General features: G+C 41.5%; 1 pseudogene; it reads left to right on the top strand.

The window, feature by feature from the left end:
- The first annotated feature begins 14,262 nt into the window (after nucleotides 1–14,262).
- Nucleotides 14,263–18,164, top strand: LOC138434646 (vasculin-like protein 1 pseudogene; annotated as a pseudogene).
- Nucleotides 18,165–19,600: the final 1,436 nt, after the last annotated feature.

The following is a 19,600-nucleotide window of genomic DNA, read 5'->3' as shown; positions in this document are numbered from 1 at the left end:
CTGATTTTTAAAATATCTCTCATGGGCTTTGCTTACTTTATGTAGCTGCAAGGTATAGGAGGATTGTCCAATTCACATTGTACGTGTGGCAAGAATACGTAATTTTTATTGTAAGTTACTGAGGTTTCAGGGTTTGTTACTGCAAAACAGTCTAAACTGTCTTAACTTGGACAATGGAAAGCTACAATTTGACCATCCAATAAAGATAAAAAAAACTCAGAAGAACACATAAGTTTAAATATTCATGACCTTGGATTTGACACTGAATTCTTAGATATGGTACCAAAAATATGAACAACATAATCAGGAAAATATAAACATTTAAATTATGATATTAAGGAAACATAATCACCTAGTATAATAAAGATATTAAGTAAATGGTTTATTTTTAAAAGGTTACTTATTTTCAAAAAATACTCACTGAAATATTTACAAAAGCTGTTATGTGACATCTGAAATTTGCTTTAAACATAGTTCACAATTTGGGACAGGCATAGGGAGAGAGGTAGTTAGTAGGTCAAATAAGACTGGTCATGAGTTGGTAACTGTTAAAGCTGAGTGGTAACTACATGTAAGCTTACTATACAGTTCCCTCTACTTTTGTATAAGTCTAAAACTTTTCACAATAAAAAGTTAAAAAAAAAAAAAAAGGAAAGCCAGTGCTTCTGCCCAGGGCTCCCTCCCTAGAAAGGAACGCCCCCAGTGCAGACCCCCAGGGCTCCTATCGAGCAGGTTGCCCCCTTCTTTCTGTGCCTCCTTACACCACCTTATCTGAATGCCAGCAAGACAGCATTTCCCTCATTTCCCTCTCCTGGTTTTGGGCAATTCTGATACTCGCTGAGGCAGCCTCCAATCCCACTGATTTGTCTGCCTGGGGAGTCTAAGTTACCTCCAGTACTCTTACCTGGAGAATCCCATGGATGGAGGAGCCTGGTAGGCTGCAGTCCATGGGGTCGCTAAGAGTTGGACACGACTGAACGACTTCACTTTCTCTTTTCACTTTCATGCATTGGAAAAGGAAATGGCAACCCACTCCAGTGTTCTTGCTCAGAGAATCCCAGGGACAGGGGAGCCTGGTGGGTTGCTGTAAATGGGATCACACAGAGTCGGACACGACTGAAGCGACTTAGCAGCAGCAGCAGCAGATGTGTAAAGTATTGATTTTGTTAGTGCTTATTTACATCGTTATATTACTGTGATTCATGGGGTCGCGAAGAGTCGGACACGACTGAGCGACTGAACTGAACTGAACTGAACTGATGGGTTTGGAGTTGTCTGCCCTCAACCAAGTTTTCCTATGATCCCTCTGTGATTTTGAAAAAAGCAAGGTTTTTAGGAGAATACATATAGGGTGTTATAGCAGAACCAGCAGCATGTGCCCAGAATTTTTTCACAGAAATTAGGGGCAAACTTCAGTATCAGCTATCACCTCACCCTCTCTCTCAGGCTGTGTCCCAGGAAAAGTTTGCTGTTTCAGAAGTTGCAAAGGCTCAACTGATGTGGTTAGAAGCACCTAGTTCTCTTTCCCTGCTTCAGTCTTCAACTTGGACTAAATTTATTATGTGATTGGAGCCAAAATGAAACAATGAATTCAAACAAAATTCTGTTTCAATTTTTCAGTGGCAGGTCTATGGTGGTCTCTCTCCTTCCCAGAGAACTGATGCTTTTGAACTGTGGCATTGGAGAAGACTCTTGAGTGTCCCTTGGACTCCAAGGAGATCAAACCAGTCCATTCTAAAGGAAATTAGTCCTGATATTCATTGGAAGGACTGATGTTGAAGCTGAAATTCCAATACTTTGGCCACCTGGTGCAAAGAGCTGACTCATTTGAAAAGACACTGATGCTGGGAAAGATTGAAGGTGGGAGGAGAAGGGGACAACAAAGGATGAGATGGCTGGATGGCATCACCTACTCGATGGCCATGAGTTTGGGTAAACTCCGGGAGTTGGTGATGGACAGGGAGGCTTGGCGTGCTTCAGTCCATGGGGTCGCAAAGAGCTGGACATGACTGAGCGACTAAACTGAACTGAACTGAAAGTCACAAAGCTGATTGGGGCAGGACCGAGACAATAGACCCTGTCAGGGTGCCACACAGCACACCTGAGGGACACCCGCCCCAGATCTGGAGCTGATAGAGAAAAGCTCCCAGGGAAAGAGCACAGTGAAGCAGAATCCTGGGGGATGCAAGGGGGTTAGCTGATGCAAGGGGAGAAGAAGCAGTTCCAAGGAGACAAGTCTGCAGCACACCAGAGCTGAAAGAGAACATAGTGTCCAGCAGGCAGATGGATTTGCCAAGGAGCTGGGGAGTCAGGTAATTCCTAAAAGAATCTGGATTTGATCCTGAGGGTACAGAGAACTCCAAGGCCATTCCAGCCAGGACTCTCCACTCCAGGCTACATTTTGCATAGCGTTCCTCCCTCCCTCCACCTGCAGCTCAGCCGCCTGTGACACCAGCTCTAGACCAGGACAAGAGATCTGCAGGAGCAGCAGGCTGGGACAAGCGCTGGGTCCCTGGCCTTGTGGTCTGTCTCACTGTTGGATGTGATGGCTAAATATGTGTCCACTTGACTGGACCACAAGTGCCCAGGCACTTGGCTACACATCATTTCTGGAGGTGCCTATGAGGATATTTCCAGATGAATGAGCATTTAAATCTGTAGAGTACGAAAGCAGATTGCCCTCCTCAGTATGGGTGGGCATCTTTGAATCCACTGAGGGCATGGAGAGAATAAAAAGGCAGAGAAAGGGAGGAATCTCTGTCTCTCTCTCTGTCTCTCTCTCTCTCTGTCTCTCTGTCTCTCTCTCTCTCTCTGCCTGACTGCTTGAACTGGGACATGGTCTTCCACCCTCAGGATAAGACTTAATACCATCTGCTCTCCTGCCCTCAGGCCTTTGGACTTGGACTACAATTTACATACTGGCTCTCCTTGGTCTCTAGATTAAAAGCAAGACACCATGGAACTTCTCCATAGCCACTTGGGCCAAGTCCCTATGATACATGCCTATAAACACACACACACATACATCCTATCAATTCTATTTCTTTGGATAAGCTCCATGGGGGTGGTTTGCTTCCTTATCTGGTTGTTTTGCTAGTAACTGTCACACAGCTTTAAGATCTTTGAAGCAGACGCTCATGCAGTCAAAAGCTTAATGTCAGGCACTTACACTACAATGTATGTGCTGTATACATATAGCCCATATGTAGGCTTAGAAAGATGACTAGTAGGACATCTATTAAAACCATCTATCTGATGGTTGTAGGTTTACAGGTGATTTTTAAAAATCCTGTCATCAAATTTGATAAATCTGCAACAGTTTTAGAATCAGAAAAGACTTAATATAGAAAGTGTTTATAACTTCAATTCTAAAGAAAATCATGTTGCAGTTAAGTTTATTTTAAGGAGAAATCTGACCATGACATTATCTTCATTCCATAAAGAGTCAACGAGAGGGTAACGACCATAAGAATGTAGCTATGTCTAGATACTAGCTGGATGGTTGGTATCACAAGCTGGTGCTTTTCCAAAATATTTCTGAAAATTGGGCTGGGAACCAGGGCTTGGTGAAAAGAAAATGTTGATCTTTTAGAGAGTTCTTATTCCAAATAAAGGCTTTAATTTATAAAAAGGATATTATAAAAGTTTACACGATCATTTTAAGCCATAGTTAGTGTCTTGATAAATATATTCATATTTTCTGAGAGAACGGTTCTATTTTACAATCAACTTTTTAAAACTAGCACTGGAAAATAAGATTTTGAGGCACATGAAAATATCATTGATAGACAACAGTGCAGCAATTTGATTTTTCAGTCCCCTAGGCAGGATGGGCCAGGGGCATTTAAAAGTGGGTAAATATCCACAGTGAAGTTGCTACTCTGGACTTCTTTGACCACTCTGCAACAGCTTCAGGGAATACGTTGAAACTGGTCCCTGAACCCAGTGAGACTGCGTGGAAGGCTGGCCTCTTCTGGGAACACACAAGGAACTCTGGACCTGCTTCTTTCTCAGCAAATTGATGGTGAAGGTCTGTGAGGCAAACTCCAGGTGTACTCTCTTCCTTCCTCTTTCTTCTTGTCTGTGTTCTTTCTCTAGCTCTTTCTGTCTTTCCAACTCTATTACCTCTTACTACTAGAATCTGCATGGGTAAAATGATGTAGAATATTGTGTCATGAATTTTTGGAACTATAAGGAGAAATATCTAAATTGCCCAAATAATTGAGCCATGAGCAGGTTACTTAGGTTTCAATGATTAGATAATTGCCCCAGTGCTTCCCTTGTGGATAAGTGTGGTCTAGCCATCCTTGGGGAGACACTCGGATCCTATGAAGGGGTTCGTGAAGTCAAAGCTATTTTCATGATAACACTAAGAAGCTATTTGTCTTTCACTCTCATTCCCTTCTAAGTGGTGGAATTTGCCAGGGGGTTACATGATGAGTGGAATCTCAGCAGACTAAATTCAGAATGATACAACTGTTTGATATGATATAAGAATCTAAGGAAGAGGTTTAAAACCCCCTTCATGGATGACAGCCTTGTTGTGGCAAAGGGGCTTGCATAACTCAGTGAGCCGTGAGCCATGCCATGCAGGGCCACCCAAGATGGGCAGGTCATAGTGGAGAGTTCTGACAAAACAGTCTGCTGAAGGAGAAAATGGCAACCCACTCCAGAATTCATGCCTGGAGAACCTTATCGACAGTATGAAAAGGCAAAAAGATATGACACCAGAAGATGAGCCCATCAGGTCAGAAGGATTCCAAAATATTACTGGGGAAGAACAGAGGGCAATTACTAATAGCTTCACTGGTGACTCAGATGGTAAAGAATCCACCTGCAATGCGGGAAACCTAGACTCTATCCTTGGGTTGGGAAGATCCCCTGGAGGAGAGATGGCAACCCACTCCAGTATTCTTGCCTGGAATATCCCACGGACAGAGAAGCCTGGTGGGCTACAGTCCATGGGGTCGCAAAGAGTTGGACACAACTGAGCAACTAATCACACAGCAAGAAAGAATGAAGTGGCTGGGCCAAAGCAGAAATGATGCTCAGTTGTGGATGTATCTGGTGGTGAAAGTAAAGTCCGATGATGTAAAGAACAATAGTGCATAGGAACCAGTCCACGAATCAAGGCAAACTGGACATGGTCAGGCAGGAGATAGCAAGAGTCAACATCAACATATTAGGAATTAATGAACTAAAATGGACGGGAATGGGTGAATTTAATTCAGATGAACATTATATCTACTACTATGGGCAAGAATCTCTTAGAAAAAATGGAGCAGCCCTCATAGTAAACAAAAGAGTCTGAAATGCAGTACTTGGGTGCAATCTCAAAAATGACAGAATGATCTCAGTTCATTTTCAAGGCAAGCCATTCAACATTACAGTTATTCAACTTTATATTCTAACCACTGATGCTGAAGAAGCTTAAGTTGAATGGTTCTGTGAAGACCTACAACACCTTCTATAACTAATACCAAAAAAGATGTCATTTTCACCATAGTAGACTGGAATGCAAAAGTAGGAAGTCAAGAGATGTCAGGAATAACAGCCAAGTTTGGCCTTGGAGTACAAAATGAAGCAGGGCAAAGGCTATCAGAATTTTGTCAAGAGAACATGCTGGTCATAGCAAACACATTTTTCCAATGACCAAAGAGATGACTCTACAAATGGATATCACCAGTTGGTCGATACTGAAACCAGATTGATTCTGTTCTTTGCTGCCAAAGATAGAGAAGCTCTATACAATCAGTAAAAACCAGACCTGGATCTGACTGTAGCTCAGGTCATGAGTTCCTTATTGAAAAATTCAGTCTTAAATTGAAGAAAGTAAGGAAAACCACTAGGCCATTCTGGTATGACCTAAATCAAATCCCTTATGATTACACAGTGGAGGTAATGAATAGACTCAAGGGATTAGATCTGTTAGACAGAGTGCCTGAAGAACTATGGAAAGAGGTTTGTAACACTGTACCAGAGGCAGTGACCAAAACCATCCTAAATAAAAAGAAATTCAAGAAGGCACAGTGTTTGTCTGAGGAAGCTTTACAAATAGTTGAGGAAAGAAAAGAAGCAAAGGCAAAGGAGAAAGGGAAGGATACAAGGATGGGCACTACAAAGGACGGAAACAGTAAGGACCTAACAGAAGCAGAAGAGATTAAAACAGGTGGCAAGAATACCCAGAATGATACAAAAAAGGGTTAATAACCACATAACCACGATGGTGTGGTCACTCACCTAGAGCCAGACTTTCTGGAGTGTGAAGTCAAGAGGGCTGCAGAAAGCATTACTACTCACAAAGCTAGTGGAGGTGATGAAATTCCAGCTGAGCTATTTAAAATCCTAAAAGATGATGCTGTTCAAGTGTTTCACTCAATATGTCAATAAACTTGGAAAACTCAGCAGTGGCCACAGGACTGGAAAATGTCCGTTTTTGTTCCAATCCTAAGAAAGAGCAATACCAAAGAATGTTCAAACTACCATACAATTGTGCTCATTTCACATGCTAGCAAGATTATGTTCAAAATTCTTCACGCTAGGCATCAGCAGTAAAGTAAGTAAATCAAGAATTTCCAGATGTACAGGCTGGTTATCAAAGAGGCAGAGGCACCAGAAATCACATTGTCAACATTCACTGGATCACGGAGGAAGCAAGGGAGTTCCAGAAAAACATCTACTTCTGTTCCATTGACTATGTTAAAGCCTTTGACTGAGTGGATCACAAAAACTGTGGAAAATTCTTAAAGAGACGGGAGTACCAGACAAATCTACCCTCTCCTGAGAAACCTGTATGTGGGTCAAGAAGCAACAGTTAGATCCAGACATGGAACAATGGGCTGGTTCAAAATTGGGAAAGGAGTACGACAAGGCTGTATATTGCCACCCTGCTTATTTAATTTATATGCAGAGTACGTCATGCAAAATACTGGGTTGTATGAATCACAAGGTGGAAGCAAGATTGCCAGGAGAAATATCAACAACCTCAGAGATGCAGATGATAACACTCTAATGGCAGAAAGTAAAGAGGAACTAAAGAACCTCTTTAATGATGAGGGTGAAAGAGGAGAGTGAAAAAGCTGGCTTGAAACTCAGTGTTAAAAAAAAAAAAAAAAAAACTAAGATCATGGCATTCAGTCCCATCACTTCATGGCAAATAGAAGGAGAAAAATTGGAGACAGTGACATTTTATTTTCTTGGGCTCCAAAATCACTGCAGATGGTGACTGCAGCCATGAAATTAAAAGGCACTTGCTCCTTGGAAGAAAAGCTATGACCAACCTAGACAGCATATTAAAAAGCAGAGACATTACTCTGCTGACAAAGGTCTGTCTAGTCAAAGCTATGACTTTTCCAGTAGTGATGTACAGATGTGAGGGTTGGACCGTAAAGAAGGCTGAGTGCCAAATAACTGATGCTTTGAACTGTGATGTTGGAGAAGACTCTTGAGAGTCCTTTGGATTGCAAGGAGATCGAATCAGTCAATCCCAAAGGAAATCAGTCCTGGGTATTCATTGAAAGGACTGATTCTGAAGCTGAAGCTCCAATATTTTGGCCACCTGATGCAAAGAGCTGACTCATTGGAAAAGACCCTGATGCTGGGAAAGATAGAAGGTAAAAAATTAAAATTAAATTGAAAAAGAAGTAAAAGGGAGCAGCAGAGGATGAGATGGTTAGATTGCACCACTGACTACACAAACATGAGTTTAGCAAACTCTAGAAGATGGTGGAGGACAGAGGAACCTGGGGTGCTGCTTTCCATGAGGTTACAAAGAGTCAGATACAACTTAGCAACTAAACAGTAACAACAAAGTCATTAAAGATATTTGAAAAATATAGAGTATCTCTCCTCTCACTAATATTTTTCAATTTTGGAAAATATAGTTAATTCTATTAAAAGATGTTACTCGTATTAACATGTAATGGTTTAGTATTCTTATTTCTAAATAAATTAATATTTTTCCATTTCTTTGTTTTAATTTCTAAAATAACAAGTATCAATAGCTATAATCTATATAAACAAAAGATCTGTGGGATTCTTGATAATTTTTAAGAATGTAAAAGAATCCTAAGATCAAAAATTCTTTAGTACTGCGGGTGGTGGTTTAGTCACTAAGTCATGTCCAACTCTTGTGATCCCGTGGACTGTAGCCTGCCAGGCTCCTCTGTCCATGTGAGAATACTGGTGTGAGTTGCCATTTCCTTCTCCAGAGGATATTCCAGACCCAGGAAATGAGTCCGGGTCTCCTGCATTGCAGGCAGATCCTTTACCGACTGAGCTATGAGTACGATTGTTGCTGCTGCTGCTAAGTCGCTTCAGTTGTGTCCAACTCTGTGTGACCCCGTAAACGGCAGCCCCCCAGGCTCTGCCATCCCTGGGATTCTCCAGGCAAGAACACTGGAGTGGGTTGCCATTTCCTTCTCCAATGCATGAAAGTGAAAAGTGAAAGTAAAGTCGCTTCTAGTACAGTTAGTAACACGTTTATTTTGGTGGGCTTATTTTATTTTGATCTGTATGATATAATCTGCTTGGGGGCTAGGTATGGGGGCTATGTCACTGTCTAGGCGGGCCTGCATTTCCCAGGGCTCCCTATTCTAGTCAGGGGAGGGCACAGAGAGGCTCTTCTGCAGTATCTTGGGGACAGAAGAGGAAAGCCAACCATCTGTAGCTCACTGACATCCCTCCCCTATTGACTTACCTCATTGGCCTGAGACTGACTCACCTTTCCCTAAATCCCCCTTCAGTTTCTCTGACCTCTGGGCTAGCTGTCTATGGTTAGTTCATTGATAAAAGGTCCTGATTTCTGTACAATATGTGTATCACCAAAGTCAGAGGTAACAAGAATGGACTTGTGTTTTAGTCTGCTCTTGTGGGCTCCAGCTTCTGTTTTTCTTCTCTCATGTTGTATCTACATTTCCTCCTGGCTGCATTCCCTGTGAACTCTAAGATCTAGCAACAGACATAAAGACTAGGGCCATACCCAGCTCCTACGACTACATGAGATCAGTCCCTATTATATAAATACACTTTTTTCTCCTTATATTATACCAAGGCAATTACTGGGATCTGATGAAAGGTAGGCACACTGGTCATAGCAAACACCTTCTTCCAGCAACACAAGGGAATACTCTACACATGGACATCACCAGATGGTCAACACCAAAATCGGATTGATTATATTCTTGGCAGCCAAAGATGGAGAAGCTCTATACAGTCAGCAAAAACAAGACTGGGAGCTTGTTTTTGAATATGGCTCAGATCATGAACTCCTTATTGCCAAATTCAGACATAAATTGAAGAAAGTAGGGAAAACCACTAGACCATTCAGGTATGATCTAAATCAAATCCCTTACAATTATACAATGGAAGTGAGAAATAGATTTAAGGGACTAGATCTGATAGAGTCCCTGAAGAACTATGGACAGAGGTTCATGACATTGTATAGGAGGCAGTGATCAAGACCATCCCCAAGAAAGAGAAATGCAAAAAGGCAAAATGGTTGTCTGAAGAGGCCTTAAAAATAGCTGTGAAAAGAAGAGAAGCAAAAGGCAAAGGAGAAAAGGAAAGATATACCCATTTGAATGCAGAGTTCCAAAGAATAGCAAGGAGAGATAAGAAAGGCTTCCTCAGTGATCAAAGAAAGAAATAGAGGAAAGCAGTAGAATAGGAAAGACTAGAGATCACTTCTGGAGAAGGCAATGGCACCCCACTCCAGTACTCTTGCCTGGAAAATCCAATAGATGGAGGAGCCTGGTGGGCTGCAGTCCATGGGGTCACTGAAAGTTAGACATGACTCAGTGATTTCACTTTCACTTTTCACTTTCATGCATTGCAGAAGGAAATGGCAGCCCACTCCAGTGTTCTTGCCTGGAGAATCCCAGGGACAGCAGAGCCTGGTGGGCTGCCTTCTATAGGATTGCACAGTCGGACACGACTGAAGCGACTTAGCAGCAGCAGCAGCAGAGATCTCTTCATGAAAATTAGATACCAAGGAAACATTTCATGCAAAGATGGGCACAATAAAGGACAGAAATGATATGGACCTAACAGAAGAAGATATTAAGAAGAGGTGGCAAGAATACACAGAAGAACTATACAAAAAAGAACTTCATGACCCAGATAATCATGATGGTGTGATCACTCATCCTGGAATGCGAAGTCAAGTGAGCCTTAGGAAGTATCACTACAATCAAGCTAGAAGAGGTGATGGAATTCCAGTTGAGCTATCTCAAATCCTAAAAGATGATGCTGTGAAAGTGCTGCCATCGATATGCCAAAAAACTTGGAAAACTCAGCAGTGGCCACAGGACTAGAAAAGTTCAGTTTTCATTCCAATCTCAAAGATAGGCAATGCCAAAGAATGCTCAAACTATCACATAATTGCACTCATCTCACATTCTAGTAAAGTTATGCTCAAAATTCTCCAAGTCAGGCTTCAACAGTACCTGAATCAAGAACTTCCAGATGTTCAAGCTGGTTTTAGAAAAGACAGAGGAACCAGAGATCAAATTGCCAACATCCTTTAGATCGTCAAAAAAGCAAGAGAGTTCCAGAAAATCATCTACTTCAGCTTTATTGACTACACCAAAGCCTTTGATGGTATAGATCACAACAAACTGTGGAAAAGTCTTCAAGAGATGGAAATACCAGACCACCTGACCTGCCTCCTGAGAAATCTGTATGCAGGTCAAGAGGCAACAGTTAGAACTGGACATGGAACAACAGACTGGTTCCAAATCGAGAAAGGAATACATCATGGCTGTGTACTGTCACCCTACTTATTTAACTTATATGCAGAGTACATCATGAGAAACCCTGGACTGGATGAAGCACAAGCTGGAATCAAGATTGCAGGGAGAAATATCAATAACCTCAGATATGCAGATGACACCACACTTTATGGTAGAAAGCAAAGAAGAACTAAAGAGCCTCTTGATGAAAGTGAAAGAGGAGAGTGAAAAAGTTGGCTTAAAACTCAACATTCAGAAAACTAAGATCATGTCATCTGGTCCCATCACTTCATGGTAGATGAGGAAGCAATGGAAATAGTGGCAGACTATTTTGGGGGCTCCAAAATCACTGCAGATGGTGACTGCAGCCATAAAATTTAAAGACACGTGCTCCTTGGAAGAAAAGTTATGACAAACCTAGACAACATATTTAAAAGCAGAGACATTACTTTGCCAACAAAGGTCTGTCTAGTCAAGGCTATGGTTTTTCCAGTGATCATATATGGATGTGAGAGTTGGACTATAAAGAAAGCTGAGCACTGAAGAATTGATGCTTTTAAACTGTGGTGTTGGAAAACACTCTTGAGAGTCTCTTGGACTGAAAGAAGATCCAACCAATCCATCCTAAAGGAAATCTATCCTGAATATTCATTGGAGGAACAGATGCTGAAGCTGAAACTCCAATACTTTGGCCACCTGATGTGAAGAATTGACTCATTTGAAAAGACCCTGATGCTGAGAAAGACTGAAGGCGGAAGGAGAAGGGGACGACAGAGGATGAGATGGTTGGATGGCATCACCAACTCAATGGACATGAGTTTGAGTAAAATCTGGGAGTTGGTGATGGACAGGGAGGACTGGCATGCTTTAGTCCATGAGGTCGCAAAGAGTCGGACACAACTGAGCAACTGAACTGAACTGAACTAAACTGACGAAAGGTGGGGAAAGAAAAACATGTTCAGGGACAAGAAGTCAAGGATGATAGTTATAGTAAAAGACATAGTGACCATCTGCCCCTCCAAGTGAGATCTGTGCTTTCACATTTTAGCTTCTGAGGTCATCTATCACCATGAGAGGATCCAATAACCAAAAAGTCACATGCAAATGTGTATCCATGAAGAGAAGTGAAGGCAGAACTCGAGAGGAACAATGCCTCAGGTTGTCACACTTGGAAACACATTTGCTGGTAGGTCATGAAAGTTGGTGAAAAGATATGTATGCTTAGTTTTTTAGTCATGTCCGACTCTTTGTAGCCCTTTGGACTGTAGCCCATCCAGACTCCTCCATTCATGGGACTTTTCAGGCAGGAATGCTGGAGTGGGTTGCCACTTCCTTCTCCAGGGGATCTTCCCAACCCAGGGATTGAATCTGCATCTCCTGTGTCTCCTACATAGCAGGCAGAGTCTTTATCTGCTGAGCCATCAGGGAAGCTCTGAAAGTGAAAAGATACACGTGGTGTCATTCAGGTCATTTGTGCAGGACAGACAGCCTAGGCTGGGAGTAAGCTGTTAGCATACATGTGTATATTCTGCTTTCTGACCACTCCTCCTTTCCCCTTTTTTTTTCAAGTATTTGTTGAATTGAGCACCCACCATGTGAGTAGCCCTGAAGGGAGTGATTGTGAGAGACGTTGTGGGGACTTGTTTGCCAAACAACCTGCCATAAAATCCTGGAGATTTTATGTTGTGGTAAAAGGTGGTAGTGAAGCTGATAGGGAAGTTTAAGCCAGATTACCCAAATCTCTCTGATATTTTGATAAACATTATAGTTCTAAGAAGATCTTTCTTTCCAGATAGATTACACAAACCCTTCTGGGCATGTAGAGAAATATCAGTAAAATGAGTCATCATTAATGCTTCTCATCATCAGAATAATCATGGCAATAACACTATAAGAGATGGAATGTTACAGGGTATGGTGGAGCAGAGGGACAGTTTGCAAAAAGATAGTAAATTTTGTCCTAAAATTCTGTAAATCCAAATACAACTGTGAATATATTTTCATAGCAGTTTGAGTTTCCCTCCAGGAATCAGCAAGGGATGATCCTCCTGCTTTATCTTAAAAGAAAGTGAATGCTGAGATGAATTCACTGCTTTCTGAAAAAGACATGAAAAACCCAGGTGGCAGCTTGTGGTCTATCGATGTTCTGCCATGACTCCTCTCCAGGTCTATATTTAGTGTGATCTGATTGAGTGAGATCACACGCTCAGAATAAACTAAGCCCAGAATATCAGCTATGATTTACTTCCAGAGGCAGTAATAAATCTCCCTCTTGAAATTGTGTTTGTTTGCTGCTGGCTAGGTTCCTGCTCCACTTGTATTATGCCTCAAAGCTATAAATATATAAAATTTTAAATGGACAATAGATCTATCTGATAGATATTTGCCCCACTGATTGCATCCTGTAGGCACAGATTAATCTCTTTAAAATATTATTATTTATGATCATTTCTTCAGGGATCCATCTATACAGCAGAAAAAAAAAAAAAATACCAGCTTCTGGTAATCACCTACCTCACAGTGGATTTCCTACTAAGTGAAATAAAGTCTGAATTTCTCTCAGCTACTGAAAATAGCAATTTCACCACAACAGCAGGAAAATAACCCTAGTAGGCAAAGATATTTGAGCCAAGTTAGACTTGGAAACATAGTGCCTTGGTCTTGGGATTAGGTCACAGAAAATTAGCCCCCTATCCATTTATAATGACTGAATTTGAGCTGGGTGGAGTTTGTGGGCACATCTTAGAAGAGCAAAGGTGGATATTTGCATTCCAGTGACCATAACCTGACATATCCCAGGTGAGGCTGTGTGGTGCCCTTCTGAAGACAACACAGGGTCCTTTGCTGCCTGGGTGAGCATCTTCACCTCATAATTCAGGAAGGGCAAAATAGGAGATGGCCATGTAGAGCCTGGATTGGATGCAGCCAATCATCTCACTGGGCTCCTGGGGTTGAAGTTTTATGCCTACTCAAAATCAGGCAGCTGTTTCTCCCCAGGCAGACCTGCAGACTCCACCACCCTGGGTACTCTCACTCCCACTCTGAAATGAGGAGAAAAGTCAATCAAACAGAACCAGTCCAGAATTAACACATGTAAAAGAGTTATCAGAAAACAACATTAAAATAGCTAATACAAATATTTTCCTTCTGTTTTCAAAGTTGAGACTTGAAAAATATATTTTAAAAGCACTCAATTCAAGTTTTTTGACAGGAAAACTAAAATTTCTGAGAGAAAAAATAAACTAGATGAAATTAACAAAAGATTAGACATTGCAGAGGAAAAGATTAGTGATTTTAAAGACATAGCAATAGAAACTATCCAAACTCAAACTGTGAAAAAATGAAATCAGAAAGTATCAATAAGTTGTGGGACAACTTCCAAAGACCCAACATACATTTAATTGGAGGCCCTGACAAAGAACATGACTGGGGGAACAGAAAAAAATGTTTGAAGAAATGGTGGACTTTTTTTTTTCAAACGATGAAAATCCATAGATACTTAGAGATGCAATGAAATCCAAGCACAAGAAACATGAAGAAAATCAAACCAAGACACATCAAAATTAAACTACTTGAAACTAGTGACAAGAATAAAACCTTAAAAACAATATGTACAGAGGGAAAAGGTAAGTATAAAAGCAAATTTATCACCCAAAGATTTATCTGCTATGCAGATAGCAACACAGTAAAATAATATCATGAAGGTATTGAATGGGGAAAATATCTGTTAATCTAGAACTCAACATCCGTCAAAAATGTCTTTAATTTTATTTGGGGGATGGTTATGGTTATGGGCTTTCCACCTCTGCTGGATCAGGAAGCTGGGGACACGCCCTCAAGCACCGCGACTGGTACCTAGCCATAGCCCCTCCACTGCCCGTGAGAGATTCCTGTGGCTTTTTAAATGATTGAACAATGATGAAAATGGATCCAAAGCAAATTTTGTATTGAAGCAGAAGATTCTTATTACCCTCCATTAACTCAATTCAGTCTTCAGAACAGGCGGAACGAGTGAAACCCAGAAAACTGATAAGAAGAAAACCTCCCTTTGGAGCTTTATCCATGACTGTTCTTAAGCCCTGCCTTTCTACTTGTTTTAATTTTGCTTTGAATTTATAAATAGTGAAGACCAAAGAAATAGAAGAAACATTTGGGAGCTTTATACCAAGAAATTTGCCTTGAAAGCTGCTATTCTTGGAGGGAAATCATATTAAGTTCCTGTCATATCAAGATTTCTTATGTCCTTAGATTTTGAAGGATAAGACAAATATAAACTCATACCTGCAGACTATTTTTAGCAGCCATGTAAGAATAATGAGATTTGTAAATTAAGGGCTTTGTAATGTTGGACAGATGTTTTGCTAGTAGAGTTGACTACTCAGAATATCTTTTATAGCTCTTCAATGTGTTATTTTTGATCTATCACTTCAATGACATTATTTGACCAAACAGAAGTCATTCTGTCTTTCTAAGCTGTGACCTTGTTATGAACAGTATTTGCATTCACTGTGCAAATGTCCATGTATTGTCTATTTAAGCAACATCATAGCGCCATCACTCAAGGAAGCTGAATGAGCTGAACATTGATATAGCTCTTTCCCCTTTCCCATTTTTTAAATGGAACAAATACGTTTTATGTTCCCCTCTCTCTCCCCGTTTTCCTTCCCCTTTGGGAAACATGTCAGGAACTAGATAGTTTAAGATGAGCAGTTGAGGGGACTGAGAGATTGATCCACACAGAGCCTGGCTTCTTTGTGCTTCATCGTAAGGCGTTCTGCTGGCCAGCCTAATTAAGTGCCCTCTTAACAACAGAACCTCATGGAAATCCAGCTGGCAACTCAAAGAAGTTCAGGAAGCAGGACCACAGGGATTATACTCTGGGATCCTGGCCATGAGGTTGGAGGCCTCACCTTGTTGAAAAGAGACACTGGATTTAAACGGTGCCGCATAACTTTGTTCCTGCTTGGCTAAATTTCTCAGCATCACAGTCAGCTAAGTCACCTACAGGAACTTTCAAAAAACATGAAGGGCACCTATCCCAAGGAGATGGTAGATTTGGAGTAAGCTGTTGTAGACATAATTCCTCTGATGGCTTTTTCAACAATGGACCTCTTCAGATAATAGGAGATTCTTGGCACCAGCCCTCCCAGTTCCACCATGATTCTGTGGACCCTGGTGTCTCTAAGGGAGCATATGCTGGAATCACAGGGGACCTATCTAGTTGGCGTGGCTCTGCACTAGGTCATGATGGTATAAGCCAGCATAGTGGGGTTGGCACTGGAAACCATCGCCCCTGGAATGGCAGCTTCCACTTCAAGAAAGAATGTGCCTTTTAGGAAAAGCCACTTACAGATATAAGGGGAGAGAAGAAAGAAGATAAGGTGAAAGAGCTGCTATTTGAAGAGGAAGGCTTTCCTTCTTTGAATCCAGAAACTGGCAAACAGAATCAGCCATGCAGACCTACTGGGACCCCTTCTAGAGTGTGGAAAAACCCACCTAGTGCCAAGCAGCCCTCCAAAATGCTAGTCATCAAAAAAGTTTTCAAAGAAGATCCTGCTGCTGCCTTCTCTGATGCATTCACCAGGATCTCATCATGCAAATGGAAAAAAATTGTTAACCATGGTTCCAAGTGTCTATAAGAACCTGGTTTCTAAGCCTGTACCACCTCTATCCAAGGCCAGTGCATGGAAAGCTAACAGAATGGAACACAAATCAGGAGCCCTTTCCTCTAGCCAGTTCAGTTCAGTTCAGTCGCTCAGTCGTGTCCGACTCTTTGAGACCCCAGGAACCACAGCACACCAAGCCTCCCTGTCCATCACCAACTCCCGGAGTTCACTCAAACTCATGCCCATTGAGTCGGTGATGCCATCCAACCATCTCATCCGCTGTCGTCCCCTTCTCCTTCTGCCCTCAATCTTTCCCAGCATCAGCTTCTTTTCAAATGAGTCAGCTCTTCGCATCAGGTGGCCAAAGTATTGGAGTTTCAGCTTCAACATCAGTCTTTCCAATGAACACCCAGGACTGATCTCCTTTAGGATGGACTGGTTGGATCTCCTTGCAGTCCAAGGGACTCTCAAGAGTCTTCTCCAACACAACAGTTCAAAAGCATCAATTCTTTGGCGCTTAGCTTTCTTTATAGTCCAACTCTCACATCTATACATGACTACTGGAAAACCTATGGCTTTGACTAGAGGGACCTTTGTTGCAAAGTAATGTCTCTGCTTTTGAATATGCTGCATAGGTTGGTCATAACTTTCCTTCCAAGGAGTATGCATCTTTTAATTTCATGGCTGCAATCACCATCTGCAGTGATTTTGGAGCCCCCCCAAAATAAAGTCTGACACTGTTTCCACTGTTTCCCCATCTATTTGCCATGAAGCAATGGGACCAGATACCATGATCTTAGTTTTCTGAATGTTGAGCTTTAAGCCAACTTTTTCACTCTCCTCTTTCACTTTCATCAAGAGGTTCTTTAGTTCTTCGCTTTATGCCATAAGGGTGGTGTCATCTGCATATCTGAGGTTATTAATATTTCTCCTGGCAATCTTGATTCCAGCTTGTGCTTCTTCCAGCCCAGCGTTTCTCATGATGTACTCTGCATATAAGTTAAATAAGCAGGGTGACAATATACAGCCTTGACGTACTCCTTTTCCTATTTGGAACCAGTCTGTTGTTTCATGTCCAGTTTTAACTGTTGTTTTCTGACCTGCATACAGGTTTCTCAAGAGGCAGGTCAGGTGGTCTGGTATTCCCATCTCTTTCAGAATTTTCCACAGTTTATTGTGATCCACACAGTCAAAGACTTTCCTTTAGCCAAGAGTCTACTTTTAGAGACCAATCTGTTATCAAAACAGTAGTACTGGCTGGTGGTGTAGTTTTAAGCTCTCTCAAAGAGGGCCCCACCAGCACCACTCCTCCAGCTGTGATCAGCTCCTCTCATCTGACCAAGTTGGCCTGCCGAACTATTGACAGGAAGGGCGAGCTCCTGAAGACTCTGAAGGATGACCGGAAAGGGGACTTCTCAGAGAGCAGAGAGTGTGAGAAGCTGAAAGATTTGGAGGACAACAGCACACCTGAACCAAAGGAAAATGAGAGGAAGGCTGTCATCAGAATGGTCTCGCTCTCCCTGTAGAAGAGGAAGGGGAGGTCCTCTCTCACTCTTTGGAAGCAGAGCACAGGTTACTGAAAGCAATGAGATGGCAGGAGTGTCCTGAAAATGATGAGAATTTCCTGCCCCTCACAAAGGATGAGCTCAGAGAGTTCCGCATGAAGACAGAGCAGCTGATAAGAAACGGCTTTGGGAAGAATGGCTTCTTGCCGAGTCGAAGTTCCAGCCTATTCTCCCCTTGGAGGAGCATTTGCAGAGCAGAGTTTGAGGACTCAGACACGGAGACAAGTAGCAGTGAGACATCTGATGACAATGCCTGCAACTAGGCATATAAATGCCCGCAGTGAAATCTGACCCAGTAAACTCAGCTTGTGTGTTTAGGGATTATACAGAAGAAATCATTCTTTTCCTTTTCTTATGTTATTGTTGAATACGTCATGCACCCGAGAAATGATCATATCCCAAAGACAGAGCGAGCAATTGGCTTGTTTAGCTTTTGTTGTTGTTCTTCCCTGTTATCTGCTTAATAGAAAGAACTTTGTGTGGTGGGAAAGATTTTTAAAACACACACACATGCACGCAGTATATACGGGGCAATGCTCAGGCGGGAGCTGGCAGTGCACAGAGGAGGAGACACTGGTCTGAAGCAACAGCTTCTACACCAGCCCTTGGGGCACTCACCCCTGTGCTCACGCAACCACTGTCAATGACAAAGTGACTATTGAAGTTATAATTGTATTAAATTAATGCTAATAATTTGGATATTTTATTTTATTTCTGGCTGCTCAGGTAAGGTTAGCCCTTAACCAAGCATATGTGGTTCCCCCCTGCTTTTTTTTCTTTCTGGGTACAGCTGCAAAATATTTGGGTATAGGAAGTCTTGTGCTATTCTTGCAGCCTTGATATTCAGGGTGGATTGTAAAATATAAATTTTTGTGAGATTTCAAAGATTAAGATGACTTTGATAACATTATTTACAGATTTAAAAGATGTGGTTACCACAGGTCTGTTGAGGGGGAAAGCTACTGCATAAAATAACTAACTTGAAATAAATAGTTTGCATCAGTTTGGGGGGGAACCTTTCATTTTTTTTTTATTTTAAAAAGCAGAATCCAATGTATTTCAAACTTACAAAGGCTCAAAGAATTTCTTATAAGTAGACCTCGAACCCAGGTCTCCCACATTGCAGGTGGATTCTTTACCATATGAGCCACCAGGGAAGCTCACAAGTAGACTCATACATTGGAAATGTTACGGGGTGTCTCTGCAAGCAGGTAGGCAATTAAATCAGATGAAAATAGGATAAAGGGATAAATGAGAAATTGTATCTACATGAATGAAAATATATGGTTTCTTCTTATTGTTTAAACCCTTTTAAAAGATAGTTGCTTCTATAAAAATACAAACTATAGATTTTGAGATTTGTAGTAAGCATTAGAAATCGTATGGTAACACATCAATAAAGCACAGGAGGGGAGGAGTAACAGCAAACTCCTGTGGCCTTCTTACATTATGTATGCAGTGGCCTATCATCACTTGAAAGGAGACCGTGACAAGTATACCAGAAACCCACAGTAACCACTAAAATAACAAAATACAGCATTTTCTTTAATTATCCAACTAAAAGAAAAGACATACATTGCCAGTATTCAAAGATAAGAGAAGTGACATCATCACAGATCCCACATATATTAAAAAGAATGATAAGGGAAAACTGTGAACAACTTTCCATTAGTAAATTTGATAACTGAAATGGATAAAT

This window comes from Ovis canadensis, chromosome 2 (genome assembly GCF_042477335.2).
Source record: "Ovis canadensis isolate MfBH-ARS-UI-01 breed Bighorn chromosome 2, ARS-UI_OviCan_v2, whole genome shotgun sequence".
Taxonomy (NCBI): Eukaryota; Metazoa; Chordata; class Mammalia; order Artiodactyla; family Bovidae; genus Ovis; species Ovis canadensis.
Note: the sequence above shows the minus strand (reverse complement) of the source record. Positions and strands in the feature narration are given on the sequence as shown.